Source organism: Cygnus olor, chromosome 2 (genome assembly GCF_009769625.2).
Source record: "Cygnus olor isolate bCygOlo1 chromosome 2, bCygOlo1.pri.v2, whole genome shotgun sequence".
Classification (NCBI taxonomy): Eukaryota; Metazoa; Chordata; class Aves; order Anseriformes; family Anatidae; genus Cygnus; species Cygnus olor.
Window position 1 is genome coordinate 126,907,277 of NC_049170.1, and position 27,738 is coordinate 126,935,014.

Consider the following 27,738-nt stretch of genomic DNA (forward strand, 5'->3'; position numbering starts at 1 on the left):
GTAGTATTATAGATCAAATTCTGTTGTGCGACACAGATACTCTTTACTATGTGGGCTTTTTATTTTGGCAAATGTAGGCATGCACCTCATCTTAGTCACCAGTTTCTCCGAGGTATGTTAATTCTTGCTTAGCTCTCACTCCTGCAAAGCTCTCCATGATTTCAGTTGAGGTTTTGACTAAGGAATGCAGGATTTGGTTCCATTTGCCTGCATTCTCATTCATAAACTTTTCAAGTAGGGTTAAGACAAAAAATTTCCAGAGGTTTGGCTATTTCAGACATGCAGAGTAATATGAAATGAGAAGCAGTGCTGGGAATTAGGAAGAGCAGGAATTTTGTGTAATCTACATCCCAGGGAATTTCTAACCCTGGCCCTCAAACCAGAGAGTTTTGTGACATTCTGTCATTCTTTAATTCCAGAGTAGCACCTGAGTTTTTAGACCAGCCACTTGATTATATTTTATGTGTAACAAGTATTTTGTGAAAACTGCTTGAAGAAGTTATTTTACCAATTTATAGTGAAGAAAAACTAAAACAAAAATGTATTTTGAGTCATTATGGCACATAAATTTGAAGTGGAATCAACCTTCTGCAGAGTAGGGTCACAGTACATCCATTTTTCTCCAGAAATGTCCTGTTCACCTTAGAGATTTTGTTTGGGAAATAAAATATACCATAATTTGGCCTTTTAGTTACAGTTTTTAGACCTAAAACAGCTTCCTTAGAGAAGCAGTAACTCTGAACAAGCTATCAGAAGTCTGAAAGTCCTCAAGAGACACCAGAATGAGTATTGATTTCCGTGGACGTGAATAGACTTCAGGTGGATTGCATAGGGATATTAAGGATGAACCTAGCTGAGCTGAGGCCTTTATAATGACATATATGTTGTACTGTTCTGTGTAGCACACTTAAAATCAGAGGAGCTTTACTTTGGAACAACTGTGAATCAAGTAAATCCCTATATTTAATGTTTTTTTTCAGAGTATTAGTGCATGAGCTCTTTGTGCCATTCTTGTTTACAGAATTCAAGAGCCTGATTCTTTTCTCACACTTGTTTTACATCAATGAGACTCACTTGAACTAAATCCTAAACAAATATGGAATGTTTTGAGTGTAACTATAAATATAGTTAATGAGGCCAGAAATTAGTGGAATACAGAGCCTATTTCTGCTTAGAGATATCTGAAACTGCCTCAATCATCTTTCACTATCAGTGGTACATACAATATTATTTTAAGTACCGTACAGTAATGTTGTCAATAAATGTCAATATAATTTTCCTTTTTCCATATTTCAGTATCTTGTATCACAGGCTGGCCCTTTGAATGTAACTAGAGAGTAATTGCTTGGGATTGACTCTACACGTTTTTCTTGTACAAGTAATTCTTTCTCACATGAATATTTTCTTAAAGCTCAGTGTGAATATTAACTGATCAAATATAAAAGGTAATATAAATAAGTTAAGTCATTAAAAAAAATTACTAGTCACTCACACTCTATCCTTGATTTTCGCATAACCCCTGTTGATGTACATACACAGAAGGGTAAAATATTGGCTTTTGTGTCTCTGCAGCATGTGGTTTACCTTCTTTAAAGTTATGTGAAACCTGATGGGATTGAAAGTTAATTCTGTTTGCCTCACTGCATGGCTCATTTGTTCTTACTTTATTTTGTTGTTTGTTTTTTTATTTTAATTTTACTTTTGTTTTTATTATTTTTTACTTTACATTACTGGCTGTAACAAGTATTCTTCCTTTGTGAAAAGCTCAATAATTTATCAGCTAACTAGCAGATTGTGGATTGCAGAAAGCATAATTATCCGAAGCCTGACTGGAAATCATGAGGAGTTTGTGTCTTGCATTCAGTAACTAACCCCCTATGAAAAGAAAAAATAATAATAATTTTAATTATTATTAAAAATAAAAGGAAGCATGATGGGGGGATTCAGGCCACTGACATTTATTTAGCTACTGTGTGCATTATGGCTCAGCTTGTCACACTGACTTGGTGAGAAAGGGCACTCCTATTACATGTTTGGGACTTGATTCTTATTTTCCATGAATGTGTTTTACCTATAATGCACACTGACTCTTATTCCTGTTCAGACTTAAGAGTGATCATGGGATAAATGCGAATTAGCAGAGTTATTATGTGCAACTTCAGAAGAGAGCTGAGTGTCATATAAAACATTTCTGCATTCCTTTGCAACTTCTCATAAATTAAATCCTAGATTGTAATGCAGAGTTCATTCAGGAGCAAACCATAACTGATGGTATGCTGGTGGTCCTTTTGGGTTGACAAACGCATCATAAATGCTTAGAGAACCTCAGGAAAAATTTCATTTGGTTGGATGCATTGCAAAGACTTACCACAGATAAGAAAGGAGTCTGTCAACAGCTGAATGTTTGCACTAAGTATATAAGATAACGTGTTCAAGTGAAAGAAATAGATTTTCTTCTGTTTGCATCCTTTGTCACGTTATATGAACAAAACACTTTTCCTGCATGTCCTTTTTTTTTTTTTTTTTTTTTGCTTTAGGTTTACATGTTTTGTCATCCTGATTTTGTTACATTTCTCCCAACAAAAGCTTATATTTTGTGTGCTTTCTAATCTAATTGTAGACCGAGTTTGAAGATGACAGAGAATTAAGTTTGTCTCTTTTTTAAAGCATGAGGAATGACTTTTGTATTACTTTAATTCCCACAAGTATTTGTATTCTACTTAGTATACTTCAGGGCATGATAGCTTTTGTTTAAGATGAGTGGTATTTTCTAGCTGATATGTAGATTGAACTTCTATTTGACCTCTGGTTTCAATTTTACAGAGAGCCTGTTATGAGCCTTTATCTGAATGTACTACCAGGAATGTTATAGTTTGCTTTGTCACTCCCAATACTTTAAAGACAAACAGTTGCTGAAACTAAGGTGTGCTAAAGCACAGAGGATGGTCACTGGTAATAAACACGTATCTCCATCTCACCATCATTTCTGGCCAGGATACTTCTTACCTCTCTTTGCTTTTAAGGTGAAGTAATTTTTTTGTGCCAAACGATAAAGTCAGTCAATGTGACTGTGAGGCAAAGATTATATTTGATCCTAGTCATTCATATTTAATAACTAAAGTGTTTTAATATCTTGAAAGATAAGTGAATATATTGTTTTTTCAATAGATATCATATCAAGGAACACAGTAGACTGGCAGTAGTTAATTGATTTTGTTTTAAGACCTTGTGTATGCTCACTGCTGAATTGGTCATTAAAAGATTATTTACTTTCTTTACTTCTTTTGTGCAGTATCACGTAACCCATGATTCAGCATTTTTGGTCAACCTAAGTGTCATGGAAATTGAGCTACCATCTGATCCATCTTGCTGCAGAGGTGTTTAATGCCTCAGTTATATCAGGGTTCCCTCTGGCTGCATGATCTTATCTCTGCTGTGCTGAAAGGTCTTGCTGCAAAGCAGAACTTATTAAAAACTGCTATTAGAGTAAAATGAGTAAAATGTCTTTTGAACTGACCTGTTTATTATTGACACTTAATTCTCAGTAAATCAGCTGCTTAAATTATGGAAGCAGTGCCTGGGGCAAAGATGCAGTGAGTCATATTCAGACAGTCTACCACTGACTTCAAACACTGGCACCAGGGAGTGTCCTTGTTCATTGCATGAGCAGAAGAGCACCTTTCTTACCTGGATCTATGAGAAAGGGCTTCAGTGACTCTGGTTTGATGGTTACATCAAGGAAAATTAAAGAAGGTTCATGATAAGTCTTGTTAAAGGGAGAAAAAGTCAAGAATAGTTATATTAAAACTTTGGAAAATCTATTCTCTATATTAAGATCTAATTAGTAATGTTTTGCAAAATGATGTTTTAAAGTAATGACTAGAACGTGTCTGGATTTGTCACCATTCACAGAATTGCACACTGGCTCTTGCACAGAAACGTGCCAGGATTTCAAGTATACAAGGTTGCAGTGAATTACTGGGAGGTACAGTCTTCATGAGAACAGCCTATTCTGTAAAGTATGCCCTTTCCTGTAATGGGTAGAAAGCATTATTCCAATTTACCCCAGCCCTATGTGTGCTTCTCAAGTTAATAAAGCAGTTTAATTCTACAATAATTGTTTATCTTAACCACTCCTCATATACTATTTCTGTTAGTTGTTACCCTACATTGAGTCTAGTCCAGCATTAATATCTTTTAGATGTATTGCAATATTTCTGGTTAGGATGGTCATATTTCGTGCATTATGCCATGACACTCTGTAAAGTCAGAAGCATCTCATGAGCTGGCTTTTCAGCTGTGACATGCCACTTAAGCTGTGTCATGCCTGAGTGGACAGACCAGAGTGTTGTGTCTTTCACTTCACCGAGAGGCAGATCATATGTCCTAAAAATGTTGTATTTCCGTTCCGTGTTTTCATAAGCCTCTGGCAGTGCATTGTCTTCTGTCATGTAAGATATTTGGAAACAAACAGACAACAGGGAGATACGTACTCATAAATTAAATGACACAAAGGTGATGTTATTTGGAGGATTATCCAGACCAAATCTGTTGGAAGCAAAGGGCTGCACCTACTGACTGGATGAACAGGCTCTGTCTTCCTTTTGTAAAGCTGAGCGCATAACCAATATATAAGCTATCCTGCAAACTGCCGTCTGTGTGAATCTCTGATTTGTTCCATTAGGTAGAAGAACAAAAAACAGCTCCCAGGTGACCAGAAAGCCGGAGATTACTGCATGTTACTTATTTCTGAAAAGAAAAAAACTCACATGGTGTCTATCATGACATATGGCAAAATCAGAAGTCTTCTGTTTGATGAAGATACGTGAGTCTTTGACGCATAGCGCTGAACCCCAAGTCCTTTGAGGGAATATTGAAAACAAGCATGTATCACTGGCACAGCTGTTTCAAAGTGACTTTGAGATCAAAAAAGTATCCCAGTAGAGTCTTTTTAGGAAGACATCACAGTCTGCTCTTTATATGCATGGGTAACTCTCTCTTTGGGGAGGCATACAATAAGGGCAGGTTTTCAGATGGAATAAGAAAGTGTATTTCTATTTAAGTTTATTTGATTTGCACTGATTGGAACCCAGACAACAGCCCTACATTTGAAGTTGTTCTGTTAAGTGTACAGTAACATTCTCCACTTGAATGTTATGACAGTATGAGCGCGTGAATGCACGTACTCCATTTACTGAGACAGGTCTTCTACTGTTTTTGAGCAGCAGTGGAAGAGAAAGTTGTCTTTGAAAAACACATTTAGACACTGAAATGTTAGTCTACATATTAACATACTAGCCCTTATTTCCAAAAAGTGTGTTGGGTGTTGCTGGAGCCTTTAGTCATGCAATTTTTATGTGTAACTATAAAACAATGACATTTATTTTTTGTTACCTCACAATATTGCACAGTGAGAAAATGTGTGAGATGGTGGAGGCAAACAGGGCACTGGTTTTCTAGCTACAAACTGTCTGAATCATACTTGCTGAATTTTCAAGTCATCTTGTAGCTACTTGCTATAAAAAGTTATACAAGATTTCTTTTAAAACATAGAGAAAGGCAGGAGCCAGAACATGAGATGCAAACCTGAAACCTGAGGAAATTTGAAAAGGTGAACTCTTGAAATTGGACAAGTCTTGCCTGATCTTTGAGGCTCAGATTCATTCCTCACTGAGAATATTTTATGTCTGGTGCTTGTGGGAAATGGTATCGTATTTCACTAAGCTCCTGCCTAAAAACTGGCACTTCACCGGACTAATGAAAAAACCCTTCTAGGATTATCTCAGCTTTTCTGTTCTAGCCTCTAAAAGGCAAGTTAAATAAAAGCCCAACAGGACTGAAGTTCTTCACAAAACAGCTTCTGAAGGAAGACTTTTTTTTTTTTTTTATTCAAGGAGTAATGAGTTCCACTGCAGAACACTGGAGCACACATGTTACCCAGGGGTCACTGTTTTCACTCATCTTTCACTGGGTCCCTCCTGATGCAACCTTAAGGGCTAGATACTGCTTTAAATAGCTCAGGTATGGCACACACCAGAGCTGTCCCAAGGGCAGCCAAATTGCAGTGACAGTTTCGGGTGTCACCGGCCACTTTCAGAATGCCCCATAGGAAGTGTTAGCTGCTGGCATACTTTGTGACAGTCAGCCCAGCTTGCCTTGAATTATGGTACTGCTAAAAGTATGTTCAGTGAACTCCTGAGATGGTCCTACTTTAAGTATTTCTTCAGTCAGTCACATTTCTGTGACAGACAGCAATGGCATCAAGTTTTGTTCTCCAGCTCACATTCACGTAGCTTATTTCCCGAGCACTGTAATCTACTTTTGAATTGCTTACTGAAGGGTCCTCCAGTGAGATGTCTGTTCTGCTTTACTGAAGCATGTGTTTGGCTTTTGGGGAAGTTTTTCTGGAGAGCAGTGGATATTGCTAAATTAAAGTGCTTAAGGTAGTTCTTTTGCAGACTGCAAGAGGTCATCTAAAAAGTGTTACAGATTTGTTCTGAGAATTGTGAACTCATTTCCATTTCTATTATTTTCACGAAGCCTTTATATTGTCATATGCTATCTTTCAAAATTTTTTGGAAATAAATTCTCCTGTGAACTTAATGCCATTTGAAAACACTGTTTCAGAAGTACCTTGGTCTATGTATGTATGCCAATACATTTTGTCACATTATAGCTCATGAAAACTTGGCCAATGCTTCTGAACTCTGTCAGAACACTGACATTGACTTCAAAGACCTTTAAATCATTCCTACCTGCATTTAGCTGGCAAAATGAAGAGTGCCAAGGTATATGGCCAATCCTGTATGACTGGCCTACAGCCTTTCTCAGAATTCAAGCAGGAGGAACAAATGATTTAGACATAATTTAATATTGAGGTTATTTAGTAGTTTGGGATGTGGGTATGCAGAAATATATCCTGTACTTAGGAGCCTTTGGGCCACCACGGTCTCTCTACTGGCAACATATACGGTAACTTCAAGAATGGCAAGTACTTGCAATACTATGGCTAGAATTATAACTATCCACTTCTGGATCTCCAACTAAAAGGCTTTTTTTTTCTTTTTTTTTTCTTTTTTTTTTTTTTTTTATGTTATAATTCAAGATTTTCTGTGTCGTTTTACAGCCTGTTATATAACTGCAGTTCTTTGCAACGCAGTTTGCTATGTCTGACTGAGCTGAGGTCAGGAGAGTGACACCAAGTCCAAGAGAGAGATGGTTCTTCTGAAGATAAATTGTAAGGTTGAAGGTCTTGTGGATGAACTCAACAAGTACCTTGGGTATTGGGAAGAATTCAAATGTTTCTCCAGATAGGATTAGAAATCTAGATTGGCAATATTTTATTTTAATAAATGATACATGAAGGCTTAAAGACAGAAGAAAGTATGATGTATGTTTTTATGCTAGAGCAAAGTTTGGTATGAAACATTATAATGTGAGAAAAATCCCAGTTGTTTTTGACAAGAAATAGAATGAGAAATCCCTACTTTTCTACTGTTTATTCTTTCAAAGGTCAATAAATGGTATGGGAAACAAATCTGAACAGAGTTGACCAATCATTTTAGAAGGTATGCAAGCTAAATCTGTGAGCTGAATGCTAAGTAGTAGATTTTCTTTGGGTCTTTGAGATGTTTTCTTTCTTTCATTTTTTTTTTAAGTTGACTTAAAAGAGAAAAAGTGGATTTCTCAAAATAGTAAAACAAAGGAAAAAGATCTAAATTGATTTATAAGGCCACCATAGTGATCTGGTAGAAAATTGCAGAGATCAGTGTAATTGCTTTCAATTTCTCTTTATGTGTTAGTTAATAGGTGTAGTGATTAGGGGATGGATTAGATGCAGTTATTGGTAAAAAGTCCTCTCTCCTCTTTAACTGAATGTTCGGACATCTTAGTGAGTATTCAGAATTGAATACTTCCACCAGAAATATTTCCATTCCACCCAATCTGGTAATGGATGTGTATCCTACTTCCAAATAGCCTTTTGCACCAAGTTGAATGGTTCTATTCATGATTGTGTTTTCGTAAGAGGGAGTGGGTGCACCTTGAAAAGTGAACAGAGGAATCTCACCCAGACAGAAAAACGAAGACGAAGTTTTGATAAAGCAGTAAATGGGGACTTGTGGGGGGTGTAGAGGGATGAAGATACTTTGCATGGAACATGACTTCTTTAGCTAAAAAAAATAGAGTAGCAAATTTCAACCAGACCAAAGTCTGCTCCGGTGTGGTCTTGGTCAAGTCACTTACATTTGTTATGGTTCAGATGGCCATTTTTAAGTGGGAAAATTCAGCTTCATACCACAGACATACAGATAGGATTAATTTCATAATTGCTAGTTGCATGTCATTTATGATGGTAAATATTATATTTTATCGGTGTTTTAGCCAGTGTTTAACCCTCAGGTCAATACTTACACATGCTTCAGTGAGCCTGATGCCAGTTTATTGTAATCAGAATTTTAGGCAGTTATATTCTGCTGCCCAACGATGAAGTTGGTGTGCATGGATTTCATTCTAAGCTACATATAGGAAATTAACCCGACATTCTGTAGTTGCTACAATGATAGTTGGGGGTGAATAATTCCGCTTAATTTTTCAGAACCTTTTTCAGTCTTTTGATTCAGGAAGAAACAATGTAGTTTTTTACGTACTTGCATGTGTACTTTTGGATGAAATAAGTATGTTAAAAGTTTAAGTAGTGTAGCTAATTGGAGATGAGAAGTCTTGGACAGATAAGGATTTTCTGTGTGATGACTGTGCTATACAGAAAATAGATGAGGCGTAGATGTACTCTTTAGGAAGCCTTCTCAGTATTTGTTAACACCAGCAGGGACAGAACAGTGTGACAACTTTTACTACAATATTATGTCACTGATGTTAGTAACATCTGTGCGGAGGATAAGCTCTCTGAAATGTTTCTCTGTTATTTCTGAAAGCAAATGAGCCTCCTTTGAAGAGAGTTGGCATGTCTGACTCACAGGTCTCCTTTCCTCTTGGGCTGATTTCTGTCAGTATTTGAAAATAAAAATTTTAGTTTATGGGGTAAGAAATTGAAAACATAAGCCTAATGCTGGAAGCATCCATTATTGCACTGAATCCCTACTAACGCGTCTGATACTTACTTTCCAAAAATACCTCATTCACATTAATTTAACTTCAGCGTTTATAACTTCAGTGTTTATAACTCCAGCATCATCTCTTTCCTTCCTGCTTTGATTTAGAAACAAAAAACTAGCCTTACCTAAGGCCGGCTTCCAGAAGAGGAGGCTGTGTGTGACAGAGGAGTAGTTGACAGAGCACAGTTGCTCACGGAGTGGTTTTGCTGCCTGTCTTTCATGGAGGTGTTGTCCCTCAGGGCTGCTCCAGAGAGGGACCATGCAGCTGCCCTGGGCACTGTACGGGCACAGATGCCTTCTGCCTGTGAAGTCAAGCTGAAAGCACATGTGCAAGCTGCAGGAGAGCCCACCTCCCTCAGCACAAGCAGGAGGCAGAACTGTAATTCTCTTTCATTCCTTCTCCCTTCTCTTTTTAAAGGGGAAGATGGGAAGAAAACCTACAAAATCTCTGAATCTTTGCTCATATTCCAGTTATGCAAAGAGGGACATTGTCTGTCGAGAGATGGGCTGAGCTGAAGAGCATTCTTTTTGGGAGGAGAAACCCTTCAAAGGCTTACAGTAATGGGGGAATCCCTGTGCAGGTCAGTGCATACACACCATCACACAGGAACCACTGCTTGGTCTAGCTGAGGCACTGCTGATGAAAGCAGCGGTTGTCTCCTCCACTGCCCTGTCACAGGCAAATAACACTTATGGTCACAGAAATGACACTGAACCTGCATGGAGGTGCCTAAATAAAACTCAAAGGAAGAATGATGTTTTTTATCTGAATTTCCCCTTTTTATTCCCCATGCCTGAATAAGTACATTTTTTTTCCCTATTATACATGCCAATTAGAAAGGAGTCAAGCAAAACCCTACAGTGTTGTATTTCTGTTTTATTAAGGTCTAAGTAGAAGACTCTCAAAATACTTTTACCATTTGCTAAAATATACATTTTTAATATTACTTTAACTGCTGTTTCAAAACTTACCTAAGGTGAAACCTCCCCTCCAGAGGGATGTTCACCTAAGTCTGCTGAAGTGCTTATACTGGCTCTGGTAGGAACTGCTGTAACAGGATACAGTACTTAAGAAAAAAAGAAAATACATTTTTAAGTGGATGAAGAAGCCTGATAAATTTATACAGTGATGTTAAATACTTCATTGTTTGGTGAGTTGTCACTGATAAGGTAGATTTCCTAGGCTTAAGGGTGTTATTTTGAAACACAGTTGTTGTTATAGGAGATTTACAGTACTCTGAAAAAATGGAGTGAGATAACAGATCAAAAAAGAAGTAAAGCACAGAGCCAGGTTGTGTCTGAACAGTAAAGACAGTCTTTTCTTCCCTTTCCACATAAAATCTGTGGTAGCAGTTGTGCCAGTGAATACTGTTTTGTTTGTACAACAGTATATAATCTCCACTCTAGTCTTATGACCATAAAAAAAATCCCCAGGCTAGTGCCCTGAGTGATGCTGAGAGCCTCAGCTCAGCCGCTGTGCAGGAGAAAGGCACTGCACAAGCTAAGGGCTGAGCATCAGGTCTTCCTTTGGAGGCAGCCTAACTGCAGCCCATTTCAGAGATGAGCTGCCCTGGGGATGGAGCAAGGGATCAGTGCAGTGGCCGGATTGTCCTGTGTCAGAGAGGAGACCTGTATCTGCAGCAAGATGCATATTAGTTAGAATAACTCATGTAATTTGGATAGCTATGTTTGCGTCCTTTTTGGTAGCTTTATTTTTGAGCTATAGGGCTGACATTATTTCATATGGTAAGGGTTCAAGAAAAATGCAATAAGTAGTCAAAGTCATTGGATAATTTCCACAAGGCTAGAAGAGATCAGCAGAAAAGAAGACCAAGTATAAGGTAGGGAGTAAATGAAAAATAGTGACTAATATCTAAGTATGTTGAAGTACTAATACATACTATTATTTATTTATTTATTGCCTAAAAACACTGGCGATATTATTTATTACCAAAATCCCTAGCTAGATATCTTACATAACTTTTTGGTTCTGTTGTCAGGCCTTTTGGTCAGAAAACAAAGCTAATGTCCGTATGATTTAACGCAAAGTTTCTTCAGTTTGCCATGTCTTAATTCCTAGCACAAAATTCCAGCACAGAATCACAGAATGGTTTGGGTTGGAAGGTACCTTAAAGATCACCCAGTTACAACCCCCCGTCCTGGGCAGGGACACCTCCCACCAGACCAGGTTGCCCAAAGCCCCATCCAACCTGGTCTTGAACACCTCCAGGGATGGGGCACCCACAGCTTCTCTGGGCAGCCTGTGCCAGTGCCTCACCACCCTCACAGTGAAGAATTTCCTTCTTATATCTAACCTAAACCTACCCACTTTCAGTTTAAAGGCATTCCCCCTTGTCCTATCTCTACACTCCTTGACAAAGAGTCCCCCTTCAGCTTTCCTGTAGGCCGCCTTAAGACCACAGAGCATAGTGACAGCTATCTAGAGTTATTTAGAGTGTAGTTAAACCTATATAATGAGAGATGGTTTGACAATTAACCTGCTTGTGAGTAAGCTTATTCATTCTGTGAAAGCAAAGCAGTTTTCTCCAACTGTGTAGCACAGAATTTTAAACTAAGCAAGGGACAAGTGTTCCCTTATGTTTACTGACAGCTCATGTATTTGTGTTAGGTATGGGCTTATAAAAAATACTGTTCAAAGTCAGGTGCTTTGCAGCTGTGTGAGGTTACCTAAGCATGTCACTGCTCCAGCCCAAAGGTACCCCAGTGAGGCACATACACTGTGCTTGAGGAAAATTTAATATGATCTTGTGAGCTCTTTTGTGGTGTAAATCACTCCTTGTAAAGATTTAGTGTCACAAGCTCACCTCTATGGCAAAAAGGCATCTATTAAAGAAAGCATCAACATTTTAGAGTATTTGGGTGTAAAATTAATGAGCCTTGCTTAAAAATTTAATATGGACATGTGGACGTATGCTCTCATCTGTCCCTGATGTCATTGTTTTAGTACGAAGTGCCTTGAATATTGAGTGAATAAAGATTTACAGTAGTTTGGCAGAGCAGAGAAGTACAAAATGTACAAATGTGGAAGTGACGTACAGTAGCACTACTTTAAGGTCATACAGCAAGCCCAGGACAAAGCAGGGAGCTGGACTCAAATCCTTAATGTCCTACACAGCCCCCAACACCTGGACAGTCTTTTTTTATTTTATTTTTTTTTCCTGTGGAAATGGAAATCTGGTTGTACATATATTAGCCTTGAGACAGGCAGAGTTCATCCTCCTGTACCATTACTAATTAAATAACGTCCTTGTTTGATAATGTTGGCAGAGATTTTCAGGCATACAGGCCTAAGGGACTCAGATGTGTTGTTTCTATTTATTTTAATGGGAAATAAGATAATTTAGCCATTATGTTAGGAGTCTGTCTGTGTAATGACATACATGCTGATTGATCCTAGAGTCTTTTGACATGCTTAGCCCACTGCTATTGTTTAAAAGAAAATTTATATATTACATTATACTTATGGAATTTAACTGCCGCTTATCATAGGATTTGCCTTTGATCAGATTTCTACAGTGTAGCATGAAAAATGGATTAATATTTAATTTAAAGTCAATATAAAAAGTCAATAAAAAGACTTTGTAAGTGGGAAAAGAAAAAGGAATGTTAAGAGAAAAGATAAAAGGGCAAGAAAGATGCATCCAGATTTTGCTTTAGATCCTTATCAATAACTACCATAATTCTGTTCTGGTCTGTTAACTTGAAAATTCTTTATGTCCAGCAAGCAGAAGTGAAGCACCTTCTTTGAAAGGCTGCAACCTACATACTCTTCCAGTGTACTTTGAATGAGCTGAACTTATAATGAGTGCTGTCAGGTTCTTTTGGATTCAGAAGAGCAGCAAGTCCCATCCTTCAGACAGTCTCAGGCCAGTTATATTACTAAGCTCTTGCAGCTCATCAGATGGGATCAGATGTTTGTTAAACTGAGAGATTCATTTTACAGTCAGAAAGAACCACTAGGAGAACATGAGTTTACTTGAAATTTGCACGCCCTTAGTTATCTTTTGCATTAAAGTCAGTACTTTGTTTTTAGCTAAAGTACTCTTTCATATATCATAGAATATCCCGAGTTGGAAGAGACCCACAGGGACCATCAAGTCCAACTCCTGGATCCACACAGGACCACCCAAAAACTGGGTGTCTGAGAGCATTGTCCAAACGCTTCATGAACTCCAGCAGGGTCGGTGCCGTGACCACTGCCATGAGGAGCCTGTCCCAGTGCCTGACCACCCTCTTGATGAAGAACCTTTCCCTAACACCCAGCCTGACCCTCCCCTGTCCCAGCTCCATGCTGTTCCCTCGGGTCCTGTTGCTGTCCCCAGAGAGCAGAGCTCAGCGCCTGCCCCTCTGCTCCCCTCGTGAGCTCCTCCCTCCTTCTTTGCAAAAGGACATCAGCCTTTAGGAGTGTCTGTTGTTGGTCTGACCTCCATTCATGACAATTTGAGCTGCTTCCATGCAGACAGTGATTTTAATGGGCCCAGTCTGGGTTGTGAGTGTGTGTGGGGAACTTGGATGCTCCTTTCCTGAAGGGGAGTTAGAGACCATCATAATGTCTTTCCAGTGTGTCGTGAACTGTGTATTTTAAGTGTGAAACTGGACGGAGATGTAAGAATATCTAGCAGGAAGGTCTCCTATTGCTTTCTAGCCTCTGAGCCATAATGTAACCCTAATGGACCCGTAATGTAGCCATAGTATTAAGGTTTGACTGCCTGACACTGCCTGTTTTTTAAGTGTAAAGGCATATTTGTGTAGCAAAGCTGAAGCTGTGGAACTCTAATTGTGAGGAGGGAGAGAAAATAGTGAGATTATATCAGACTTTTCTTTCTCCCCTTGCTTACCAGATGTTTCCAGCAATGCTTCCCCTCTATTGTGGTTTCAAGTGGAAAATTAAGGTATAGTTATTGTCACAACGACACATCAGAAAGGCCCAGAGCTGCCAGATTTTCCTTTCTCAGAGAGACAGATAGTGATAATAAAACATAAGCCATACAGGATGGTCTCTTGCCTACTGGTTTTGCAAGAGATAATATGACCTGCTGTTAAGAGAGGAAGCTTCCGGGGTTTAGGCAAGATCCATGATGCATTTGCTGCATTGCTGTGAATGTTTTTAGTAACCGAAAGACAGCTGTGAATTGAGAAAATGTTGAAGCAATTTAACATTCACTGTAGAGGATGATGTAGCTTCACTACACACAGAAAGTGAGTCCTATGTAATGTCAGGTCAAGATGTGGGGCAGTAAAATAGCAATAAAAAATTTGTCAAGCAGTGAACTTGTGAGGGGTTCTTGCTGTTGTTTTTTTTTTTTTTTTTTTTTTCAAAATTTGAAATTTTGAAGTGGAATGGGTAAAAATTACTAAGCTAATGGATGACCATCCAGTAGACGGAAAGCAAAAAAAAGCTCTCTCCTTAATTCAATATAGGACAAAGGTCAAGTAAATTTAAGGAAAAGCAAAAAGACAGAATTGACAAAGTTGTTATTAAGCCAGATATGTAAATACAGATAAACCAACATACGTTAGGGTAATATGCAAACTTATTATCTATATATATATGAAGTGTGTAAAGTGAAATGCCTAACTATATTCAGGTATGTTACCCAAATTAGTTTCAGATACTTAGCTAAAGGAAACTCATCAACCTGTAATATCAGGCTACAAAGTATATATGAATGGCAGATTAAGTCCCAGCATTGGAGGGAAGCTTGTGTACACTAGGAGTGAAGAGCTCACTATATGAGGACTAACCCAGAATCCCAGATACAAACAGAATGAAAAATTACCACTGTGCAATGCATTGCTTCATCTGGTTGTGAAAACTGAAGGAAACCAAGGAAGCTGCTCCATTGGGTTTATGTGACAAAGTTTTGGTAGCAGAGGGACTATAGGGGTGGCCTCTGAGCAGAGCCCAGCAGCTACGTCATGTCAGATCAGAGCCAGCTCCAGCCGGCTCCAAAAGGGACTTGCTGCTGGCCAGAGCCAAGCCAGGGAGTGAGGCTGGTTGGGCCTCTGGGAGAGCAGATTTAGGGAAGGGGGAAAAACAAAACAAAACAAAACAAAACAAAACAAAACAAAACAAAACAAAACAAAACAAAAACTGCTGCACAACAGCAGCTGGGAGAAAGAGGAGTGAGAAATGTGAGAGAACCAGCTCTGCAGCCCCCAAGGTCAGTGCAGAAGGAGGACAGGAGGTGCTCCAGGCACGCAGCAGCAGTTCCCCTGCAGCCTGTGGAGAGGCCCCTGGTGGAGCAGGCTGTCCCCCTGCAGCCCATGGGTCCCACATGGAGCAGATCTCCACGCTGCAGCCCCTGGAGGAGCCCCCGGTGGAGCAGGTGGATGTGGCCTGGAGGAGGCTGCGGCCCATGGAGAGCCCCCGCAGGGGCAGGCCCCAGGCCAGAGCTGCAGCCCGTGGAGAGGAGCCCACGCAGGAGCAGGGGGTCTGGGAGGAGTTGCCTCCCGTGGGGGACTCGTGCTGGAGCAGTTTGCTCCGACAACAGATGGACCCCGTGGTACAGAGCCATGTGGGAGCAGTTGTTGAAGAGCTGCTGCCTTTGGGCAGCCCCCAGAGGCTCAGTTCAGGAAGGACGGCATCCCGTGGGAAGGACCCCACGTGGAGCAGGGACAGAGAGTGACTGTGAAGGAGCGGAGGAGACAAAGCCTCAGGGACTGACCGCAGCCTGCATTCCCCTTTCCCCTGCGCCACTTGGGGGGAGAAGGTGTGTGTGGTGGTGGTGGGGGGGGGTTAGTTTGCTTTTAGTTTCTGACTGCTCTAGTCCCCTAGTCAAAGGAAATAAATTATATTAATCTCCCTATGCTGAGTCTGTTTTGTCTGTGAGGATAATTGTTGAGTGATCTCTCCATCCTTATCTCAACCCTTGAGCCATTTCCATCGTACTTCCCCCCCTTTCCCTTTTTAATAACACTTATAAAAAATAATATTACAAGCTAGAATGGTAAAACAGCTAATTAAGAGTTCTTTTTTTATTGAAAATAAGTAAGCCTTCAGAAAGTGAAACTCATGTCCAAGCAAAGAAAATAGAGACGAACATAAACAAAAGGATGGATCCCTTTAATGCTGTTATGTGCAGTGAGATGAATTTAACCTCCAGTTCTGTAAATCCCTAGTCCCGGGTTTCTGGGATTGGGAGTAAGTGCTGGGGGAAATCACAGAACCACAGAATCACAGAACCACAGAATGGCTGAAGTTGGAAGGGACCTCAGAAGGCCATCTGGTCCAACCCCCCTGCTCAAGCAAGGCCACCTAGAGCTGCTTGCCAAGGAGAACCACGTCCAGGCAGCTTTCAAAGATCTCCAGGGAGGGAGACTCCACAACCTCTCTGGGCAGCCTGTGTTCTGTCACCTGCACGATGAAGAAGTGCTTTCTGACGTGTGATAAGAAGCTCTGTGAGTGTTTCCTCTACCCCAGCATGGACATTTTCATGCATGTTATTATGGGAATGCTCATTCACCTTTTTTGTGTCCTGCCGTCTTGGTCTGCTAGGAATTTTCTGACTGAGAGGGCATTGCTGAGCATGTTTGAGACATTTCAAGGTCAAATGGCTTCTGAGATGAGTTTTGTGTGTGTTTGTTTCCTGTTAACAGTGCTATTTCATCTGCTCAAGTTTATTTATTGAATCCGTGTCCTTGTGCTGTTCATACCCAAACAGTTGATCAAAGTGCAACTGTAGGGGCTTTTTTTCAATCCCTGGTCAGAAGGGGAAGCAGTTACTCTCCACAGCTCAGAGATGAAGTTAATTAACAGAAACGTAGTTATAAAAAGACACCCAAGGGAAATGTCAAGAAAAATGTGCCACCCCCCCAAATCACAGTAGCTGGGTTTGTTAGGAGGCCGGTGATAAGGCACAGCTGGGGCCCATTTCTAACAATGCAGAAGACAATGCTGCTTTCCTCCCTGACAGCTGGTTAGCATCTTTGCTACATCATTGGATCTACACAAGATACCATTGTTTTTCTTTGCTAAAGCCAGGTTTTGATCTTATGAGACTGTTGTGGTTTTGATTTTTTTGTGCCTTGAAAGCATTTAGCTACTAGGCTTTCTCAGGATAATAAAATATTTGCAGAGAAATAGAGAAGAATGTTTTTCTTTTGAATGCTAGTGTGAATCATTGACAAATAGCAAAGAAATGAGCCCTCATTAATCATAACAGTCCTTGTGGAAAGCAAATATTGAGCAGGCGCATGTTAGGGAGTGTCTTACGTCGGATCTGCTTTCAGGAGAAGCTGATGTGGAAGTCTTCCCCCTCATATCGTGCAGCAGTGCTCCTTCTGTCCTACGGATGCTGATTTCATTAGAGGTTAGCTAAAAACCAAGATTCATTTGGAAGGCAATTACTACTTCCCTGCAGTTCCTCAGACAGATGTGTGACTGGATAAAAGTTGACAGCCACAAAGAATAAGTTCAGACTACAGAACATGTTACAGTCCAGTGATTTCCTCCCTCACTCTGTGTTCCAAGAGTCAAAGTCCACACTTTTCAAAATTCTCTTATCAATGAAACTTTTATTGTTTGTATTGGATTTAGAATAGGTTAAATTCTTTAAGTGCAAATATGGCAATGCTTGAAATACCATGAGTGTAGCTTGCGGTTTCTGTATATTGACTCTTGCATTTAAAATTTTCTTTCTTGCCACTGATTTCATAAAAAATTCCATTCCAGCAGTGAAGAGCTACTGGAATATGACAGGTTTTGTAGGACTTCATTATATACTCAGGTAGTGAAGCACAGGCTGTATGTGATTGGAAAATCTGCTGAAGAAAAATAATCTCTCAATTGTTTGTCCTTCACAATCAAATGTCTTTGGAACAAATTTTAGTCTACATGTAGAGATTTTTCGAAGGGTTAGTAAGGAATATTTATTACCCAGTAGACTTAAGTATTTCAGTGCAATGAAATCCAACAGAAATTGAGGTATCAATCTAAAACAGAAAAGAACAGGCTTTTTTGTATATCTTATGGCATTTAAGAAATGTCACTTAACATAATACGCAGTGGTTTGGTTTCTCTAACAATAGGAAATAAGGTGATCTCTGTGAGGGAAAATGACATGGTGTCTGGCTCTTTAGGCTAACAACTTGTGCAAATAAAAGGGGAATCAAAAGAACATTTCAAGTGTTAGCAGGTCATGTGATAGGAAGTAATCCCATTCACCAACATTTTATAATGTCACAATGCCTAGAGACATTGTACAAAGCCAAAAGGTCTGATATATAATTTTGGTTGACAAAAGAGCTGTAGAAGGCATGAAAGGTTCCCTACACAGAGCCCAGAAGCAGGGTGGCAGCACAGCCTCTGCTCTGCAATGGTGCTGCTGGGGTAGGTGACTTGACCAGCATCCTCAGCAGCATCTCACAGGCAGCCCCCAGGGCCCCAGCCCTGCACCAGCACGAGCTGTGTGTTCCCCTCAGGTCTGGCTCTGAACACATCTACCCAGAAAGCACAGGCACAGGAGGCGTCTATGCATCATGCCACCCTACATTCACATCAACTTTTACAGCACTGGACTGCCCTAGAGAGGTCTGAGCACCAAAGACAGCAGGGCCTTTAGATGACTTTGTTGTTTTTTTCCTGTGAACTTCTAAATGAATTCTGAGCGCTCAGATCACAGAGTTAGGGCTTTTTGCATTTTATAATTGATTCCCTCTCCTTTTTTTTTTTTTTTAATGTTTTAAGAGCCTTATCCTATATCCCATTGCTAGGAAAATATTCTAGAAAATTGTGTCTTAGTAAGACCTTATAAGCTTCTTCAATTATAGTTATAGTATCTCTATTCTTTTTGGAAAGATTTGGAATACTGTATTTTTATACATATGTGTATAAAAGTTTGTTCTTGTGTGCATAAATATGTATATATTCAGCTACAATCCTTGTCAGCAGTTTCTAGCACTTATGGAGAAGAGAAGAAAACATAAGCAGTTCCTTAAGATATGTTTTTGACATAAATTCCAGGGTGTCCAGTTTTGTAATATTTTTCCTTAAGTGCTCAGTAGCTAGAAGTTAATCTAAACTGAACTACTGTTACTGCAGCTTCTTCTGTTGTTGCTGAAATAACAGCCTGTGGAAGGAGTGTTTCCTCCAAGGTTTGTTTTCAGACTTGTAAAAAATTGTAGAGTGGAAGGGGTAAAGGTGAACCATTTAAACTGGCCCCAAACTGTTTTACGTTAATTGAATTTTACTTAGGTGTCTGAATCTTGTTCTCAGCTTTAATTTTGAGATGTTCCATTTATTTCTGAAAACAGTGGCTCAGCTGGATTATTTTGCAACATTGCTGATGAAAAAATCTGCAGCAGACAGAACTCAGCCCTCCTTTATGTCAGCAGGAGTCCTGTTGCTGGGAGCTGAACTGGCTGTCCAGTTCCAGCCCTGCAAAGGGAACTGCAGCAGGAGAGCTAAGGATTCATCTCATCTTCAGTCAGGCCAAGATGCCTGACTCAGGAGACAAGTTTTTTCCGAGGCTATTCCACAGCCAGGCAAAAAGGAGCACAGCCTTGGGTAACATGCCCCTCTCCACAGACCACAGAAGGAGCTCAAGGTATGTGTCTTGGTTCAGCAGCATGGACCTCGAGCAGAGCACTTGCCTGGCGCAGGTAAGGATTTAGGGATTTGCTAAGTTCCAGTGCCGCATCACCAAATGCAGCTCCCAAAAGCTTAACAGCATCAGGTCTGGCTTTAACAGATATACGAGAAATGGAGGAAAGCAGGTTTTGGTGTCCTGCTCCACATTAACTGTGTTCAGGAGACCACTCAGTTTTCTTGTCCTTAGGCAACAGGGTCAGTCGTCTGCATAGCTTCTCCCATCCTCTTCTGTCTGGATGAAAGCTGCAGCTTTTCCGAAATACCGATAGGAAAGAACTGGATTTGGCACAAAGCTTTGAGGATCCTTTGGAAAGAGCATCTTCGATTTGTGCTGAAATAAATGAGAGTTACATTTGTCTCAGTGAATATCCATCATCTAATGGGCTACGATGTCTTGCTTAAGTGCACAGCAGTAAACAAAGTGCATTCCAAAGAAACTTAGCCGGATATTGGGAGACAGCAAAAATAATACTTATGCCTTTTTTGTTTTGGTTTGTTTTCTTTTCTTTTTAAACTGTCCTTAGCTTCTGAAGAACATGGTTACAACTAGTCACACAAAGGCATGCTCCTTCCCAAGAGATGCTCCACTGCAGTATATCAACAAAACAGTATGTTTGGTGACATGCATACAACATACCACTTCTTAGAAATTGTCACAGCTGGTCTCTGAAACTGTGAGAGTTAACATAAAAAAAATGTTAGGATATTGTCTACAGAAGGAAGAGGGAATATCTTATTCTTTTCGTCATGTTCCTTGTGGATTTTTGTATGTATTTTTGGACATATTATTTGGTGTGAAGTTTAGCATGTACCTAACTGCAATTCCTCTATTAAAATTCATCATCTAAGTACAAGTGATTGGTTTAGTGAGACAGAGATGTGCTGAGATAAAAGTGCTGAGATACAGCACATTTTTGGTCTCATGATCCACCTGTGAAATGAGCAAACAGTGCTCATCAAAACCTTTTTTTTTTCTAAATCCTTGAAACATCACTCAGGTAAGACTCAGTTCAGTTGACAGTTTCATGGAGAAGTGATTGATTTTGTAATTCATCTGGCATCCAGTTTCAAATTCAGTCAACTACTTTCAAAACATGCTGAATTATTTTAAACTATTCACTGTTAAATGGAATTCCATATAGTCACAGGTACAGAAATGCAAAATACATCAAAAAGTTTTACTACACTTTTGGGAAAATTAGAATGGATTCAAAGACATTGTGACAATGTGATAATGCAAGGAAAAAACAAAACAAAAGAAAACAAAACACTGTGATGCATCCTCATTTATATGAATGATCTGGATCCTCTGTAAGACTGGTTACATTATCCTCTGGTCATTTTCCAGGTTCTTGATTTCCATCAGGAGTATAATATCCAAGCTTTATGTTGTGGGATATGTTGTTAAGAAATGAATCAGTCGTACCCAGAAGTAACTAGTAGGATATTTATATAGATCAAAGCATGGCCTGGCAATGGAAGTAACAAAATACTATTTTCTTTGCCTCTTTTATTACTCAAAAGTTACTTCTCACATACAGCATGCAAGCATCACACCTGCACAGTGTTATTTTTGATTATGACCGTTCTCAAAGCTACTTGTCACAGTTGAAGCAGCACTTTAAATACTCCAAGACTACAGCCAGGTCCTCCATCCCCTCAAATGTTTGGCTTTGATTCAGTGATGCAGAATCTGAAATTAAACTTCTCTATTTTTATTTTTTTTTTCTGGTCAGTTTTGTGTTGCTTGAGTATCTCACTAGCTGTTGCCACAGCGTTGAGAAAGGAGCAGAAGCTTTTGGCATTGACCGTCTGAGAGTTTGCTGACAGGAATAATAAGGTAGCTCAGAGCCTGTTGAAATGCTGGTGGGATAGTCAGCAAATCACTTTGACTGCTTCGAGCTCGAGCCAAGTGTTTCATATTTACATCATATTCATCTGTGGAGAATTAATCTGGTACTCCAGAAGGGTGGAAACTGCTTAAGAATCTGTTACACTGGGTCCCAAACTGCCAATACTGTGGATGTCACGCTTCCAGGAATAAAAGCATATGTGCTCATTTTTAATTCAGAGTCTCTAAATGTGTCTTCTGCTGTGAGAATAATTTGCTATTCTGCATAAACTTTTCTATTACTGTTTCTGTTGAGCAACATAGGAACAGACAGTGTTCTATATTTTTCACAAATGAATCACATTGCAGTAACTTTATTTTATTAGCCATGGGATAGTTCAGATCAGATGTATTCTCAGCACTTAAAACATGCCATATATTGAACTAGCAGCATAAGGCGTATGGAAGAAACAGTTCTACTCCAGCTAGAAAGCCTTGGTCTGCTTCTCATGTTGAGACCTAACCTGAGCAGAAGTATTATTTTAAAGGAAACAGCAAAACAATGAGCAAGATCAAAGGGCATCTGACATAAGGAAAGAATGGAAAATGGTTTAACATCAGAAAAAGCCCAGAAATTATGTATTTTTCTACTTACTTATTAATAAGTAGAATATATTAATAGATTATTTAATTAATATATTTGTTAACCTAGTAATAAAATATATTTTTCTACGTCTATTTTTTCTACTTTTCTACTGGATAAAACATAGAAATCACTGCATATTACAAGTTCTCTTCTTCACAGCTGTTCTGACAAGATAAAGGCCACTGAACTCAAGTCTTTTGTTCTAATCTTGCACCAAGTCCACAGTCAAAGATGGGTCTGAATAAGAAAAACACTCTTCATTGTGGACTAACATTCCTATTATGGCTGAAAACAATTAAGCTAGATTTTGACTTGTGCAGAAATGGAGCGCATTCGAGTCCAAGCTGTTAAATGGGAGGAAATTAGAACTTTTTGCCAAGGCTTTGTGCAGTAAAAATTAATTAGGCCTGCAGGGCTTGACTTGTTAATTTTACTGAAAAGCCATTGTCATGAGCATACACACACATACTCACACATGCACAAACATGTTCACACAAGATTGTAGATATGTACAGAGAGATGCACAATTGTTGTCTTAACTATTTAGTTAATAATTTCATGGAGAAACAGAGGAACATCTGTACCTGTTCTATATATACCTGCTCTTGACTTTAAGATCCTCACAACAGAAAAGACTTCGAGGCCCTGAAGCATGTCCAGAGACGGGCTACAAAGCTGGTGAAGGGCCTGGAACACAAGTCCTGTGAGGAGCGGCTGAGGGAACTGGGGTTGTTTAGTCTGGGGAAGAGGATGCTTGGGGGAGACCTCATTACTCTCTGCAACTACCTGAAAGGAAATTGTGGGGAGGTGGGGGTCAGCTTCTTCTTGCAGATAACTAGTGATAGGACAAGAGGGAATGTCCTCAAGTTGCACCAAGGGAGGTTCAGGTTGGATATTAGGAAAAAATTTCTTCTCAGAAAGAATGGTTAGGTGTTGGAACAGGTTGCCCATGGAAATCACCATCCCTGGAGGTGTTTAAGGAAAGGGTTGTTGTGGTACTTAGGGACATGGTTTAGTGAGTGATATTGGTGGTAGGTGGGCAGTTGGACTAGAAGATCCTGAAGGTCTTTTTCAACCTTAATGATTCTATGATTCTGTTCTATGATAAATACTCTCTTATGAGTTTAGTACAGAATTTGGAGCAAATCAAAAGAGCAGATAACTTTCAGTAGGCTCATAAGAGTCATTATGACTCTTACAGCCATTCAAGGGATATCACCATCATGGATTTGTGTCATCATTAAAACCTGCATGCCTATGATAGACCTGGAACATAGAATATCAAGTTTACAGACAGCCAGACATGTCAGGTAGGTGAGGAAGTACCTTAATTTTTCAGGTTGATGGGAAACAGGCATCTGAAGGAAATGGAGATATTTTTCATCACATTTTAATATTGCCTTGCACCCATTTTTATAACATGCGCTCATGGTAAGAGCTCGCTTCTGGAAAGACACAGGGCAGCTGGCTGCAGTGAGGTGAGATCCAAACAAAATGACACTGACACTGGTTTGGATTAGGTACTTACTTCCTGCCTCTCTGAGTTTACTGTCTATCATAGGAAGGAGAGACAGCATGCAACATTCTGCAACGTGTAAAGCTACCATGGAAATACTGGTCTGAGGGCTAGAAACTGAAATTGTCACTTACAAATCCACACAAACCTACTGAGAAGTGGTGTTATTTACTGAGAGCTGCTGTTTCCTCCCCCAGTTAAGTTTGCCAGTGGCAAACTACAAAGGCCCTGGGCTCTGAGCTCACTTTAAAGAATATTGAAGGAACACAGTGAAGCATTCAGAAGTTCAGGAAAATCAGAAAATCTATCAAAACACCTAGCAGTGTTTCGTTATCTATTAAATAGCTGGCCATCTGAAAATATGACTAGCAAGAGCTAAATCAGCTCTCACTCAGCAGCGGTGTGCGATGAAAACTGGAGTCCTGGGGCTTATCAGCACAGTGTGTCTCTTAGCCCATCAGTGACGTCTGATAACCATGTGCACATGTCTGTTTCAGCTAATAGTATTACAAGACTCCAGAGTGGTTAAACAGCAGGTTGGCAGATACATTAAATATCCATATGGTACATACACTTGGTTACTTTTCCTTCCTCTACCCCCAAGGCTTTTACTTTCCAGCACCTATGTTTTGAGTTCACTAAAAAAATGAGTCAAATGCTAAGACCTGAATTTCTGAGGCTGTCACATTTATTACGAATAGTCTTCATCCTTTCTCTATGTATGCAGAGATTATAGGTTTAAACTCCCACACCCTTCCCAAGATAATGACATAAAGCAGAAATGTGGCCTAATTTTAGTCAGGTGGCAGTAAATTTTCCTGCAAAAATGCAGCATGTCATCTTTCTTTGAGGAGAAAACAAAACAACTAAATATATTACTTACGTTAACCTCTTTGCTAATGCAAAACACTAACTGCTGCTTAAAAAAAAAAAAAAAGTTTTCTTTCTCTTTAGCTCAGCCTTTTTTCACGAGGTTTGATATTGGTGGTTACAGACAATACATCAAGAGCAAAGATATGTCGAAGCAAAAGGGTCGAACAAAATTATTTACTGTATTTTTCTGCCTGTGCTGTTCAGCACTAGTCACATATTCTGAAACAATACTTGGCCAATGGTAGAGCATTGACTTTGCTACAACAGTAACGTATATATTTATTCCTATTATTTTTTCTTCACCTGAGAAGAGGGGCAAAAACAGAGGATGGGGATGCAGCAGCTCTCAGCAAATCTGTAATCACCCTCTCAATGGAGAAGAAAAAAAAAAAAGTGACTGTCTAAAGCAAGACAAACACAACTGTATTAATCACAGCAAATGTCATGCATATAAACATGCAAAACCGTGAAGAATTATGTCTATCAGAGAAATATGAATACCAGTATTGCCTGGGCTTGTTTTCTGTACATTAATAATGTCATACTGCTTTGGAGTAACTTTACAAATGTGTGGCCTTGAAATATATAGCTAAAAGTGCTATTCTGCCACCTGTGTTCATATTCGACTGTATTGACATTGGTGAATGACAGAATAGAATGAAAAAGTAAAATGTGTCCCATTATGTAAAAACAAAAACAAACAAAAAATGTTTAAAAAAGCTTGAGTAATTATCTTTGAAAGTGGATCCTTTCTTAGACCAACTGAAGGATTATGATGTATTTTAGAGAGATTTTGGGGCACAGTGAATATCTGACAGATAAGGTGATTTCCTTGCTGAATTAAGCAGAGCAGAGGACTCAGAAGACATGCACACTATAAGTGGCTGTAATCTGCTTTGATGGGTTTAGAAAGTCAACAGCCAAAAATAATACAAGAGGTCATTAAACAGCAGTGTGCAAGGTTTGGTGTCATCAGGATGTCTGATGCCATGTGCTGGATGTCCTGAAGTATTCACTGTACCTAGGTCATGAAACCCAAGGGAGGATATTGACAACCAAGTAAAGCTTGGTTGTCATACAGATCTATGTGGAGAGGCTTAGACACACTACGAGATTATGTTTGTCAGTTGAAAGAGCAATGTCAAAGCCCTCAAAAGCATAATTAAACATTTTTGAAGCAATATAGTGATTTCACAGACTTTCAAAAAGTAAGATTGAATACTGGGTTTGCTTCTTATTCTACAGGGTAGTTTTAAAACTGTTCCAGAATACCTTGAAACTGGGTACTTGAAATCAATCTGGCAACTTTCTTGGTGTTCCTGCAGATCTTTATCCTATCTATGCTTTCAAATGCAGGACACAAACACAAACAGAGTATCACAAAGAACATCAAATTTTGGTGATGTTGATTACATTTTCTCCTGTGGATAAGTATCTCAAGAGAAACGGTAGATGATTGCATTCTGAATTTGCCTAAGATTTCTAGGCAGGTGTCTTTGACATGCATTTTGAAGCATGCTGTATGTACAAAAAGCATAGCCTTCCTTCACATTGGATGAGGGATGTTTAGGAAGAGACTTCTCATGAGCCAGCTGCCTGTGGAACAGGGCAAATGACCATCCACCTGAGGGGCTTCAGAAAGTTGCCAGCTCAAGAGAAGTTTCACATTAATACTGCAAGGTTTTATATTATATATTTGTAAAACAGGACATGCTTATTTATAAAACCGGACATTCTGAGATCACAAGAAAATGCAGTTCTTAACTCTTTCTTGTGATACAGAACAGTGTAAATAATGGAAAGACAAAGCAGCGTTATGACATGAAGGTCCAGGACTAAAATCAGTTCTGCCATAGATTGTCTCTCCATGTCAAGGTCAGATCCAGATGGATGGTTACAAACTGTCCCATGAACAGCAAAAGGTTTCATTTTTATTTATTTTCACAGCCACTCATCAAGTGGAAATTGAAATATTTTCCTATTCTATAAAAACTTTTCTGTAAAAGCTACTCAGCATTTATAAGGAACTCAGAGTCGGGTGATAGAAGCCATGTCAGTAGATAATAAGTAGATAAACCACACCATGTTACAAGGAGAAGAAGACAATGAATTGTTGTGTTTTACTTCCTTGGCTTTCAATCAGAGTTAGCATTGTTTTGTGGACAAGAAGATGTACAAAAGCTGAACGTGTGATGAATTTAGGATCTGTATGTGATCTATTAAATTTGTTCACATATCGAGTACATTTTGATAGGACTGAGGCACTGCTTTTCTCTAGCAGGTGTAAACTGCTCCAGGAAAATATTTGCCTGCATATTTTCATCTCTAAGAAATATGGAAACTGCAAATGAAAAACCGCTGCCTTCTGTGTTCCTAACTGTATGATCCAAATTTGCCATCAGGAAATAGAAGTCTGAGTACCTAAATTTTATTCTTGACATTAATACATTTCAGGTATAAATTCTGCCTGCAAAGAGATATCTGTCTTCTTTAAATTAAGCACTATTTCAGGCTTTTAGAGCACTCGCTTACAAGTACCACAGATTTTATGCGTGTTAGTTTTTGTTTACCCGCTGTAAATGACAGATTAGCATTTAAATGCTTTTGTCGCAGTTATATCTGTTTTGGATGTCAAACCAAACAAGCCATTATGTCTCCCTCAAAATAACACTTGCTGTTGTTCACAATGATTTCCTGCCATTTTCCCCACTCTCTGTAGAACGACTGAGCAGGGAACATTTCACAGTGCGTACTGAAAACTGAAGTTCTTCTCCAATCTATCATTCATGGCAAATTAAGTCTATCATGCACTAAAAAAGCAGTTGCATTCACTGAGGAGTCATGGAGGTATACTCTGAGTAGCAGGGATTTGTCTTCCCCCTTTCTCTTATTTCCCATCTTAGCCTTTGTCCTGATGCTTCCTTCCTTCTCTTTCTTCAGCTTGTAGTGTCCTTCACCAGCCTAGTCTCTTGTCTTTTCTCCAGCATTGCAAATCCTCTTCTATTTTCCTGTCTCCGAGAGTTTCCATGATTTTTTTTTTCCTAACCATTTGCTCAGCTGGGTTTATTCTTTCCATGGTTTCCTTGGTGTTTATATCTTGTACCCTGTCTCTGTCTAGTTTCCCTTCCTCCTGTCTGCACAGCATCT

The 27,738-nt window shown here is 39.3% G+C and overlaps 1 protein-coding gene across 1 annotated transcript in view; it reads left to right on the plus strand.

Moving 5' to 3' along the window:
* Window positions 1-27,738, plus strand: part of KCNB2 (potassium voltage-gated channel subfamily B member 2) — a 194,521-nt gene that overhangs the window by 19,544 nt on the left and 147,239 nt on the right. The window lies entirely within an intron of this gene.